Here is an 11,005-nt window from a genome sequence, read left to right on the forward strand (position 1 = left end):
TTTTACTTTAGGGTAATTTCCTTCTCTGTCCACTGCATCTTTAGAAGTCCCCTTTGTGAGTCCAGAAAATTAAGCTAAAATGGCTCTGGCTCAATCCCACTCCTGGGCTCCTCGCAGAAGCAGAGACTCTGCTCCACGAGCCTTGCAGGAATCCTCACCAAGCTCACCCGAATATAAGTCCACAATCCAGAATTACAAAGCCCATGAGAAACCCGCTCCAGGGAGTGATGGGCGGCAGAACAAGCAGTGGAATTCAGCCCTCAAGAAATTTAGGCTTTGCCCGGCCGGGCGTGGCTCAGCGGTTGAGCGTCGACCTGGGATCCAGGCAATCGGGGTTCGATTCCCGGTCGAGGCACATGCCCGGGTTGTGGGCTCGATCAGTGACTCTCTCATCATTGGTGTTTCTATCTCTCTCTCTCTCCCTCTCCTTTCCTCTCTCTGAAATCAATAAAGATATATTAAAAAAAAAAAAAAAAAAAAGAAATTTAGGCTTTGAAATTATGTTTGGTAGTATTACTTGGTATCATTAGTTGCAGTATAAAAAATAAGCACATTTAGAGATAAAAGAGGAAACTGAAATACGAAGCAAATGGGAAGGCAGATTTGGAAAGAAGCAAAGAGAAATTTTAAGAATGAAAAATATAAGTGAAATGAAAAGCTGAATGAGCAGGTTAAATAGCAGATTAGACAGAGATGAAGACAGGGCTGGAAAACTGGAAGAAGAAGCCAAAGAAATGACTGAGAATGCAGAAGAAAAAAAAAAAAAAAGACTAAACTAACGTGAACAAGAGGCTCAGAGGGTGTTGTAAGCCAAGCATAAGGTAGGAGCAAAACTTAAAAAAAAAAAAAAAAAGTGGCTGAACAGTTTTCCAGAACTGCTGAAAGACACAAGACTATCTTCAGGAAGCATATTGAACCCAACGCAAGATAAACTACAGAAACCCACTCTAGGGACACCACAGGGGAACTGAAGACCGCCAGGGGCAAGGAGACCGTAAAAGCTGCCAGAGGGAAAACATACAACCCCCACGGGAAGCACTGAGGGCGACCCCCCGAGAGCAACAGAAGCTGGGGGACAGTGATGGGATATAACCCAAGCCTCAGAAACGGTCAGTGCCGTACAGACTGTCCCCTTGCCCACAGGCAGGTGAAGTTAAACATTAACCTGGGCCCTGGCTGGGCGGCTCAGCTGGCTGGAGCGTCATCCCAGACACCAGAAGGCTGCAGGTTCAATTCCCGGTCAGGGCGCATACCTAGGTTGCGAGTTCAATCCCTGGTCAGGGTGCATATGGGAGGGAACCAATCGATGTCTCTCTCACATTGCTGTCTCTCTCTCTGTCTCTCTCTCAAATCAATAAACAGCCCCGGCTGGTTTGGGTCAGTGGTTGCAGCATCGACCTGTGGACTGAAGGGTCCTGGGTTCAATTCTGGCCAAGGACACGTACCTCATTTGCAGGCTCCATCCCCAGCCCCGGGTCGGGGTGCAGGCAGGAGGCAACCAACGAACGTGTCTCTCTCATATAAGTGTTTCTTTCTCTCTCCCTCTCACTCTGGTGGAAAAAATATCCTCAGGCGAGGATTTAAAATAATAACAATAAAAATAAATAAATAAATAAAAATAAAATCAATAAACGTATCCTCGGGGGAGGAAAAAAATAATCATTAACCTAAAATCCCCACACATTTAGAAAACAAGTGTCATTTATATCAGTCATGAGTCACAGAAGAATAATATCAGCAATTTTTGATGGTTGCTGAGGACTGAGCAATGAACATGCTACAGACCAAAATAGACAGGCTACCACACAGCAGAACCAGGGAGGCCAGTTACAGCCTTCAGTGCTTATGACAGAATTAAGAAACTACACTTAGAAAAAAAAAAAAGAAGTTAAGCTTTCCGTTCAGTAACCCAGAAAGAGAACAGCAGGATAAACCCAAGGAGCGTGGAAAGCAGGAACAGCAATGAAAGCAGAAATTAATGGCACAGAAAACAGAGACAGAGATGGTCTGCAAAACTAAAAGCTGGTTCTGCAATCAGTAATAAAACACATAAACCTCCGCTGAGATGACTCAAGAAAAAAAAAAAAAAGGCAAGAGCAACTTTGGGAATGAAAAGGGGAAGTTAATGTTAGACACAACAGAGATTTAAAAATTAAGGAAATGGAATGACCCTTGTACCAAGGAAATGGCCAGTTTAACGAAATGGATGGTGTGGCAGGCGGCCCTGAGGTGACCCCCACGGTTCACACCCCCACATAATCCCCTCCCCTTGAGGGTGGGCTACACCTAGTGACTGCCGTCTAACAAAAACAGTACCGCACGAGCAATGGAAGGTCACCACCGAGGTGAGGTCTTAAAAAACTGTGACTTCCTCCCTCCCTCCCTGCCTCTCCCTCCTTCTCTCTTCTTCTCTCTCCTTTCATGCTTTCGTGCTCTGAGGAGCAAGTTGCCATGTTGGGGAGGCCCTCAGAATCCTGACAACCACCCGTGAGTGACCCTGGAAAGGGACCCTTCCCCACAGAGCCTTCAGATAAGACCACAGCCCAGAGACACCTGGACGGCCGCCTGTGAGAGGCCCCGAGCCTGAGAACGCAGCTAAGCTGGGCCCAGATTCTTGGACCACAGACACTGTGAGATGATGGTGTTGTTTTTAAAGCCCATAAACGTTGGTACCATTTGTTACACAGCAACAGTAACTGATGCAGATCTCTCCCTAGAAAAATAACGCACCAAACTGTAGTCACGCAGGACTGGAAAACCTGAACAGATCTGCGACTGCGAAACACACCCAGGGAACCGACCCCTGGGTCAAGACAGAAAGCACTCCCAGTGCCCCTCCCCAGTGTCCCCTCGGAGACCACCCCGACTCCAGGCAGCAGGGCCTGGTTTCGCCTGCTTTTGTGCTTCGGGCCTGCGGGTCAGGAGGTACACACCTCTGCGCCTCAGCACACCTGTGAGAGCCACGCACACCTGTCCCCACATGGTTGCAGCTACTGCAGCTCTTTCCCGCCATGGGAATTTTATTTGAGATAATACTGCATTGTAACTATATACCACGTTTCTCTTCTCCAGGGTTAGCCCACTATGAGGAGCTGCTGGGCCTCCCTCCCTGGGTCCTGACCCCGCACACTGGGTGGGGCCTGCACGCAGAACAGCCTCCCCCGCAGATCTGGCCGCGAGGTCCCCAACGCGCTGACTGCTCACAGCACCGGGCTGAGGCCGCCTTCCAGTTCAGCTGCCCCGTGGGCAGGCCGGCACCACCCTGTGGCTGTATTTTTGCACATCCCTGATGACCAACAGAGGTAAGTCTTTAATCTCTTTATTTTTCTTTCCATCCATTTGCCTCTGGCCCCAGGAGGAGCAATGGGACAATTCAGAACCAAGCAGCGTGTTTGCACCAGGACAAGGGGAAACGACAGCGCGGCTTCCTCAGAACTGGGAACGAGGCACCACCACCCTATCCCGCTCCCATGCAACAGTCCGGAAGGCCCGGGCGGCAAACGGAGGAGAGACACCAGAGGCCCAAGGAAGAAACAAAGCCGCCACCAGGCGATGCGGGTGTCTGCGCAGAAAACCCCAAAATCTACAAATCGATGAGAAACAGAGACTGGGAAGGTGACTGGCTACAAAATCGATACCTAAAATCCACTGCCTTTCTGTACAACACCAACAAGAGGCTGGAAGTTTTTAATTACAAATAAATTTTTAAAACACTGCTTACAAAAGCAACAAAAATTACGAGTGCCTGGGAATGCACTTAACCGCAGAGTCTAAGGTATACGTGGGATATCATAGTCTAAAGTGTATGTGGAATATTACAGACGCTAACGTGTATGTGAATAGTATAGAGTCTAAGGCAGTGTGTAGAATATTATAGAGTCCGGCCTGGCCAGCGTGGCTCAGCGGCTGAGCATCGACCTAGGATCCAGGAGATCGGGGTTCGATTCCCGGTCAGGGCACGTGCCCGGGTTGGGGGCTCCATCCCCAGTTGGGGGCGTGCAGGAGGCAGCTGATCAATGACTCTCATCATTGATGTTTTTCTCTCTCTCTCCCCCTCTCCCTTCCTCTCTCTGAAATCTTTATTGATATATCTTTATTGACATATATATATTTTTAAAAGAGTATTAAAGAGTCTAAGGCAGCATGTGGACTATTATAGAGTCTAAGGCAGTAAGTGGACTCTGAACCTCGGGGTCGTCACAGAATGGGCCCGAGTGGCAGCTTAAGGAGACCTGCCATAACCAGGGGCTTTTCCTAAAATGAAACCAACACTCCCCATGCCACGGGACTGTTAGCAGCGGGGATTATTTCTACTATGCCCTTCTGTTTCTGGGGATTACCAAGTCACTAAACCTTCTCTATGAGAAAGTCACAGAGCTTTGTCACTCAGACCCCACTGAGAGGACCAGCCACACGGTGGGAGGGGAGCTGACAGCCTTCAGGACCCCCCCCAATGGTGAGAGCTCAGCAGTCCGGAAAGCCCGGGCGGTAAACGGAAGGAGAGACACCCAAGCAGGTGGCACCCAAGCAGGGCTGGGCCTGCAAGACACAGGACTCCTGGGGTGGGCGGTGTCCTGGCCTAAAAACGCCAGGCAGAGGCTCTTCCCTCCCACCCTCGCCTGTCCCCACTCTCAGGTGTCACCGCAGCACAGTGGTCCCAGGGCTCTCCTGCCTGGACCTGCCCCCCCTTCAGCCTCCTGGTGAACCTCCTGGCACTTCTCACCCTGACATCCACCTGCCGAATAAACCGGACCGAGGCAGTCTTCACGTAACAATTTGGCTGCTGTCTTATTTGGCAAAAAATTGCTGCTACGGAACCGGAACCGTATTTTGCAGGGTCTGCCCACTGAGTGATTTCTCTCTGAGCGTAAGGATTATGTGTATCTTCCTAATAAAAGGCACCTTCCTTCGTTCACTCACTCCATCACTCCAATTAGACCAGGACCACAGTCTAGATTAGAAATCAATCTGTGGGGAGCTTCCCGCAATTATCGGCTCATTCTTTATGTGACAGGTCAGTGGACAGCTCTCCGTTTTAGTCTGACCTCATGTCGGATGAAACGCTGAGCACCGTGCATTTGCATAAAATGAATTTCTGTTCTTTCCGATGCAACGTCATATCTGGCTCATGTCTGTTTCTATCGTCTCGGACGGGGATTTCTGACCCCCTGGCCACCGAGCGCGGCCTTCCACCAGGCAGGACTTTGTACGTGAATTCTTCTGCGAAGCCAACCACGCAGTCTCCGCTTCCAAAATGTAGGCTTTTCATTGACTGAGCTGTCTGAGCACCAAGGTGACTGGTATTCAATCAGACCTTTGTTTGCGATCTAGATTCACCACGTGTGCACCGAGCAACCCTGGCCAAGCCTGCCCCCCTCAGTTTCTCCATCTGTGTAACGGGACAACACCACCGTCCTTACAGGGTTGTTTTGAGACTTAAACAACAAAAGCAGCACCTGAAACGCCTGCCCGAGGTGCAAGGATTGCAGCTGTTGTTATGAAAACAATAAGCGAAGCCTGAATTATGCTGGAGGGGACACATTTAATGTCCCCTCCATATACTCATTAAGTTTTCAGGTCAACACGCGATGTGACAGAGAGAGAGTCACTGCCTCTGGCGCCCCAGAACCCAGCCCCTTGCCTGGTTTGGAACCATCCGGGAACAGGTCACCATGGGCCAGCACAGTCTCCTGGCAGCGGCTCTGACTACTGCTCATGGTGGAATCTGTCCCTGATCACTGTTGCTCTCTACGACTGATCTCGCTCCCCACGGCTTTCAGACAGGGATCCGGACGCTCCACATGAATGACGCGTGGCCTCCAAGTCACCTGGGGACATGCTGCTCCCATCGCAGCCCCCGGCATCAGTGTCTAGTCCTATGGCATGTACAGCACTTGGCCAGGAAGAATTCTGCCTGTCACATGTGCAAGGACACACGTTTCTTTCAGTGTGGTGACACACTAGCACCTAACATGTATACCCTCTGGCCTCTGGGCAAAGGACAGCGCCAGTGTAACCACAGCACCCAGGCCAGTCAGAGCGAGAACTTGGCCAATCCCCCCGCCCCCACTCCCACCTCCCAACAGACACGCAGACGGCCCCCAAGGTCAACAGTGTCTCGGTCTCCTTGCTTAACAAAGGTAATCAAACACGGTGACTTCTAAATAACTGGAAGAAAGGCTGTCAGAGGATGAACCACTAATGCGATTGCCTAAAATGCAGCATTTTTAAATTAGTAATTGAGGGTTAATTTAAAATTACCATTAGGTAGTTTTCGGAACAGAAGATTAAGTCACGGTCATTTCACTTTACGATGGGAAACAACTCATTTAAAACTTCAAGCACTATTTGGTTGACCAAAGAATGGTCTGCCAAAGTAAAACCCATAAAATCCCTTAGCAGCTGTTTTACAAAACTCAGTCAACCTTCCTGTAACATCAATTTCCTTAATGAAAAGACTAAGCAATAAAGATCTCAGTCATAAGAGGTTAAAAAAGAAAAAGACAAATGTAACCCATCCGTTCAATGCTTTGCTCCCTTAACATCCATCAGCCACAACTTGTAACAGTAAAATATTAGAGTTTTTGACAAGGCCAGAGAGGGAGGACAAGGCTGGGAGCGGAAGCCATCACTTTTGCCACCGCCCATTCTGACGGTGACAAGGTGCTAACTGCTAACAGCGAGGGGCCAGCCCCCCCTCAGGTCTCCCCGGTTAAGTCAGACTGAAAGCCACTGGGACGCGTTTAGGGTCAGATGTGACTGGACAAATTAACCAGACCCTCCCGAGCCAAACCCCAGGACATGTGGCTCTTCTCAAACACATCTGTTTTTCATTTTCCCTGTTTGTAAGAGTTTCAACAATTCCCTCCTACCTCTGATTTAACCAGAGATAAAAGTTCACAGACTTTCAGCAGGCTGCCGGGTCTGAGAAGACGAGAGTCCACGGAGCTTAGTTTAAACGCTGGCCACGCCGATCTGTGACCTGACCTCCAGCAGGTAAGTGAACCTCACTGTTTTCGCAGAACGTTCTTTACACGGTCGAAGTCTCATCAGAAGTGACACATGTCAAGGGTAACCCACCACTAGCTAACAGGGGAAGTGGAGTGAAAATGGTCACTTCGGCGGGTGCTCTTTTTCTAACTTCCAAAACAAAACAACTTCCAGTCTACCTCCACCGCCCTGGCACACCAGTGTGTGCACACACAGGGAGCATCCCCGCAAGCAAGCGGGGCCAGCCCAGGGACAAGGGACCACCCCCAGGCAGCTTCTAGAATTAGGCCTCTGCAATTCTGGGACCCCTCCTGAGTCTTCCTTCACCATCCACAAGGCCGGCCTTAGCCCTGCTCTTGAAAACTCTCCAGGCTACTGCTAAGACACACACAGGCTTGTCGGCACAGATGCCCAGGTAAGGCCCCCACAGGTGGGGTGAACGGAGGCTCCGGCCCAGCACGTGAAGTCCGGTTCAAAACGTCAAGGCGCCTTACACCTTCCAAGGCCAAGGAGAGGCCCTGTGCGCGCTCAATGTCAATCACATGTAGCTTCTTTTTTAAACAATGTAATCAAGACAGTTTCGGAGAGTCACCAAGAACTGGATACAGAACTGAACTGTAACAGGCCAACTATGAAACTTTAAGTGGGGGGGGGGGATGACAACCCAGGGGGCGGGGGACAGAAAGGAAGTGACCGAATCAGAGAAGGTTCAGAATGCCACCGAGACCGCTCCTGAAGCGTTTCATCGGAGGAAACATTGATTAGCAATCCCTAAATGAGTATAATTAGCCCGCAGGGCTGTAACTGAACACGCAGGGGACCTCCTGGGTTAGATGCAACAACAGGCCCATCAGCGCCAGCGCACCAGGCGCGGTGCTGGGCTCTCCGGGATGATTTTCACTTTCAACAGCGGCAGCCGCTCCTCACTCCAGCCTGTCTCGGGCCAGCAGCCCTCCTTTCCCGTCTCCTAAGATCCTGTTTCCTACGGAAAGGGACCCAACTGCTCAAGGATTCTCTTGGACAAGACTTAACATTTGCTTTAAAAACGAAAGGGCTGGGAAGCCATTTATAAAAGCATTTTTCCTATTTCACCGAACTTCTCTCAAAGTTATCAAAACACACACAGAAAACCGCACAGTTTTTCCAGGTAGCCTCCGCGGCTGATAATCCACCCTTCCCGGGGGTCTGAGGATCAGAGGCTCCCGGGTCCCCGGGTGGCCCTGGGGTGGAGGCGCCTTCCTCCCGGGGCTCTTGGGCTGTGGACCCGTCACCTGACTGGAACCATGGAAATTCACAGCCGGCCCTCGGTCCCGGCCGAGTGGAAGCTGGGCACCCGCTCCCGGCCCGCGCGGTCCACCTGCAGCCTCCGGGCGGCGGGAGGCGCCGGGCCGCGCGCTGGGGAGGGAGGGGGCGCCCGAGGGTCCCGGCGCCAGCGCCCCGCACACGGCCGCGAGGGTGCACAGGGGCCCCCCAAGACCTCGGGCGTGAGAGGTGGGGGTGGCGCACCCTCCGGCCCGCCGCCAGCCCCCTGGGGCGCCCCTCCCGGGACGCGGAGCGGCGGCAGGTGGGGAGGGGCCGGGCCTCGCCGGACACGGCGCGGGGAGGCCGGGGCGGGGGACCCGCCGCTACCCAGCCCGGCGCCCCGCAGGCCGGCCGGGAGCGCTGCGGGCCCACTGCGGCGGGCGGCCGGGCGGGGCAGGGGCAGGGCCGACCCGCGGGGCCGCGCCGCTCACCTGCTCGTCGCGCGTGGCGCCCGCGTCGTCCGGGCCGCTCCGGCCTGCGCTCGGGCCCTGGGCGCCGGCCCTGCGTCGGGCCTCAGCGAGTGCGGCGCCCGCCGCCCCCGGGCCCCATCCCCGCCCCGCGCCGCCCGCGCCGCCCGCCCCGCCACTTCCTGTGCGCGCCGCTCCCACAGTTCCGCCGGCGCGGGGCGGGGGGCGCGCGGGACACGCCGCGGCGGGGACGTGAGGCACGCGGGGGCTACGCGCGGCGGGGACGGGGGCCCGGGGAGGACGCGCGTGGGGGACGGGGCAAGGGCGGGGTGCGGGGGGACGGCGCTGGGCCCGGCGCGTAACGGACACGCGGGGAGGAGGGGCGGCGGGGCCGGGGGGGCCGGGGGGGCCGGGGGGCCGCATCGGGGGCGCGGGCGGCGGGGGGCCGCGCGGCGGGAGGCGTCTGGGCGGACGCGGGGTGCGACCCCGCCTAGACCCCCCTTCCGGGGCACCCCGAGGGCACTGGGGGCGTGCCCAGGCGCGAGCCCCGTCCAGAGCCCGTCTGGCGGCCTGAGGCCCCCCACGGCAGCGGGGTCCTGCTGGGGCGCGACCTGGGAGCCCCGGCTCCACCGAGGGTCGTGTTTCAGGCCCCCGCGCGCTGCCCTCTGGCTTATAGTTGGCACCGGCTCCGGGCGTTGGGTTGGCCTTTGACCCTGGAGAAAGTTTCCCCGCCCCTCGCCCGTGGTCACTGACCCCGCGGGCTCCTGGCTGGCAGAAGAGCAGCCGGGTCCCCGGGTCCCCCGCGGGCTCCTGCCCCGTGGCCGCCGGCAGAGGGCGTGGCCTGCGGGGCGGTCCTGAGGCTCCTGTTAACCGATGGCCATGGCGGAGGGTCACCCCCTCTGCTGTCCCCACTGGACGCCCGGGTGTCACCCCCCTCTGCTGTCCCCACTGGACGCCCGGGTGTCACCCCCTCTGCTGTCCCCACTGGACGCCCGGGTGTCACCCCCTCTGCTTTCCCCACTGGACGCCCGGGTGTCACCTCCCCTCTGCTGTCCCCACTGGACGCCCGGGTGTCACCTCCCCTCTGCTGTCCCCACTGGACGCCCGGGTGTCACCTCCCCTCTGCTGTCCCCACTGGATGCCTGGGTGTCACCTCCCCTCTGCTGTCCCCACTGGACCCCCGGGTGTCACCTCCCCTCTGCTGTCCCCACTGGACGCCCGGGTGTGACCTGACCGCCCTGGGCCTCAGGCCCACCTGCTCCTCTGAAAGCTCTTTAAATACCAGGTGCTGTGACTGCCGGCTGTGCCTGCTTTTAAGACTCCCCGGATTACTTCAGAAAATACCTAGATTAAAATAAACATACGTGCACCTGCTCTACCCACGAGTCCCTTATCCTTGAAAAAAATAGTTGTGGCTTGCAGTGTTCGTGGAAATTAAATGTTTGTAAAACCTTGGACCCTGCACAGCCACCTCCAGTCGTTCATCCAGCAGGTAAATCCCAGCCGCACCTGCAGGTGTGTGGATGCGAGGAAGCGCTGACTCGCAGCACAGGATTACAGGACCAGCGGGGACCTGGTTTTAAATATACTCCAGAATAGTCATTTAATAACATTTTTAAGTGTATCTTTACTGTTGAAAGTATTACAGATGTACCCCTTTCTTCCCCTTTGACCCCCTCCACCCCACCCCACCCCACCCCAGGCCTTTACTACACTATGGTCAGTGTCCGTGGGTTATGCATGTAAGTTCTTTGGTTGATCTCTTCTTGCCCCCAGCTTCCCTCCGAGATCCCTCAGTCTGTTCCATGCTCCTGTGTCTCTGGATCTGTTTTGTTCATCAGTTTATTTTGTTCATTAGATTCCACACACGAGTGAGGTCACGTGATACTTGCCTCTCCGACGGGCTTATTTCCCTCAGCATAACACTGGCCGGTCCCTCCATGCTGTCCCCATGGGTAAGAGCGCCTGGCCCTGGCCGGTGTGCCTCAGTGGTGTCGGCCAAGCATGGGGGTTGGATTCCTGGTCAAGGGCAGGTGCCTGGGTTGTAGGTTCAATCCCCAGCCCCAGTCGGGGTGCATGTGGGAGGCAACCAATAGATGTGTTTCTCTCACATCGATGTTTCTCTCTCTCCCTCCCTCTCTCCCCTTCCCTCCCTCCCTCTCACTCTCTCTAAAGAAAAAAGAAAGGAAAAAAAAGGTAAGAGATTCTTTTTTAAAAAGTCATTTAATAATATTTTTAATTTAAAACACTATAAAGACTTAGCCCTGGCGGTGTGGCTCCACGGGTTGAGTGTCGTCCCTGCATCC

General features: G+C 54.6%; 1 protein-coding gene across 1 annotated transcript in view; it reads right to left on the bottom strand.

Moving 5' to 3' along the window:
* AGPAT3 (1-acylglycerol-3-phosphate O-acyltransferase 3) overlaps positions 1-8,832 on the bottom strand; it is a 65,020-nt gene extending 56,188 nt beyond the window's left edge. Inside the window, exon 1 of the mRNA XM_081139072.1 lies at positions 8,724-8,832. The gene's annotated coding sequence lies outside the window, so the exon portion shown is untranslated. The remainder of the gene's footprint in view (positions 1-8,723) is intronic.
* Between the last annotated feature and the right edge of the window lie 2,173 nt (positions 8,833-11,005).

This window comes from Miniopterus schreibersii, assembly GCF_964146895.1.
Source record: "Miniopterus schreibersii genome assembly, chromosome: 5".
Taxonomy (NCBI): Eukaryota; Metazoa; Chordata; class Mammalia; order Chiroptera; family Miniopteridae; genus Miniopterus; species Miniopterus schreibersii.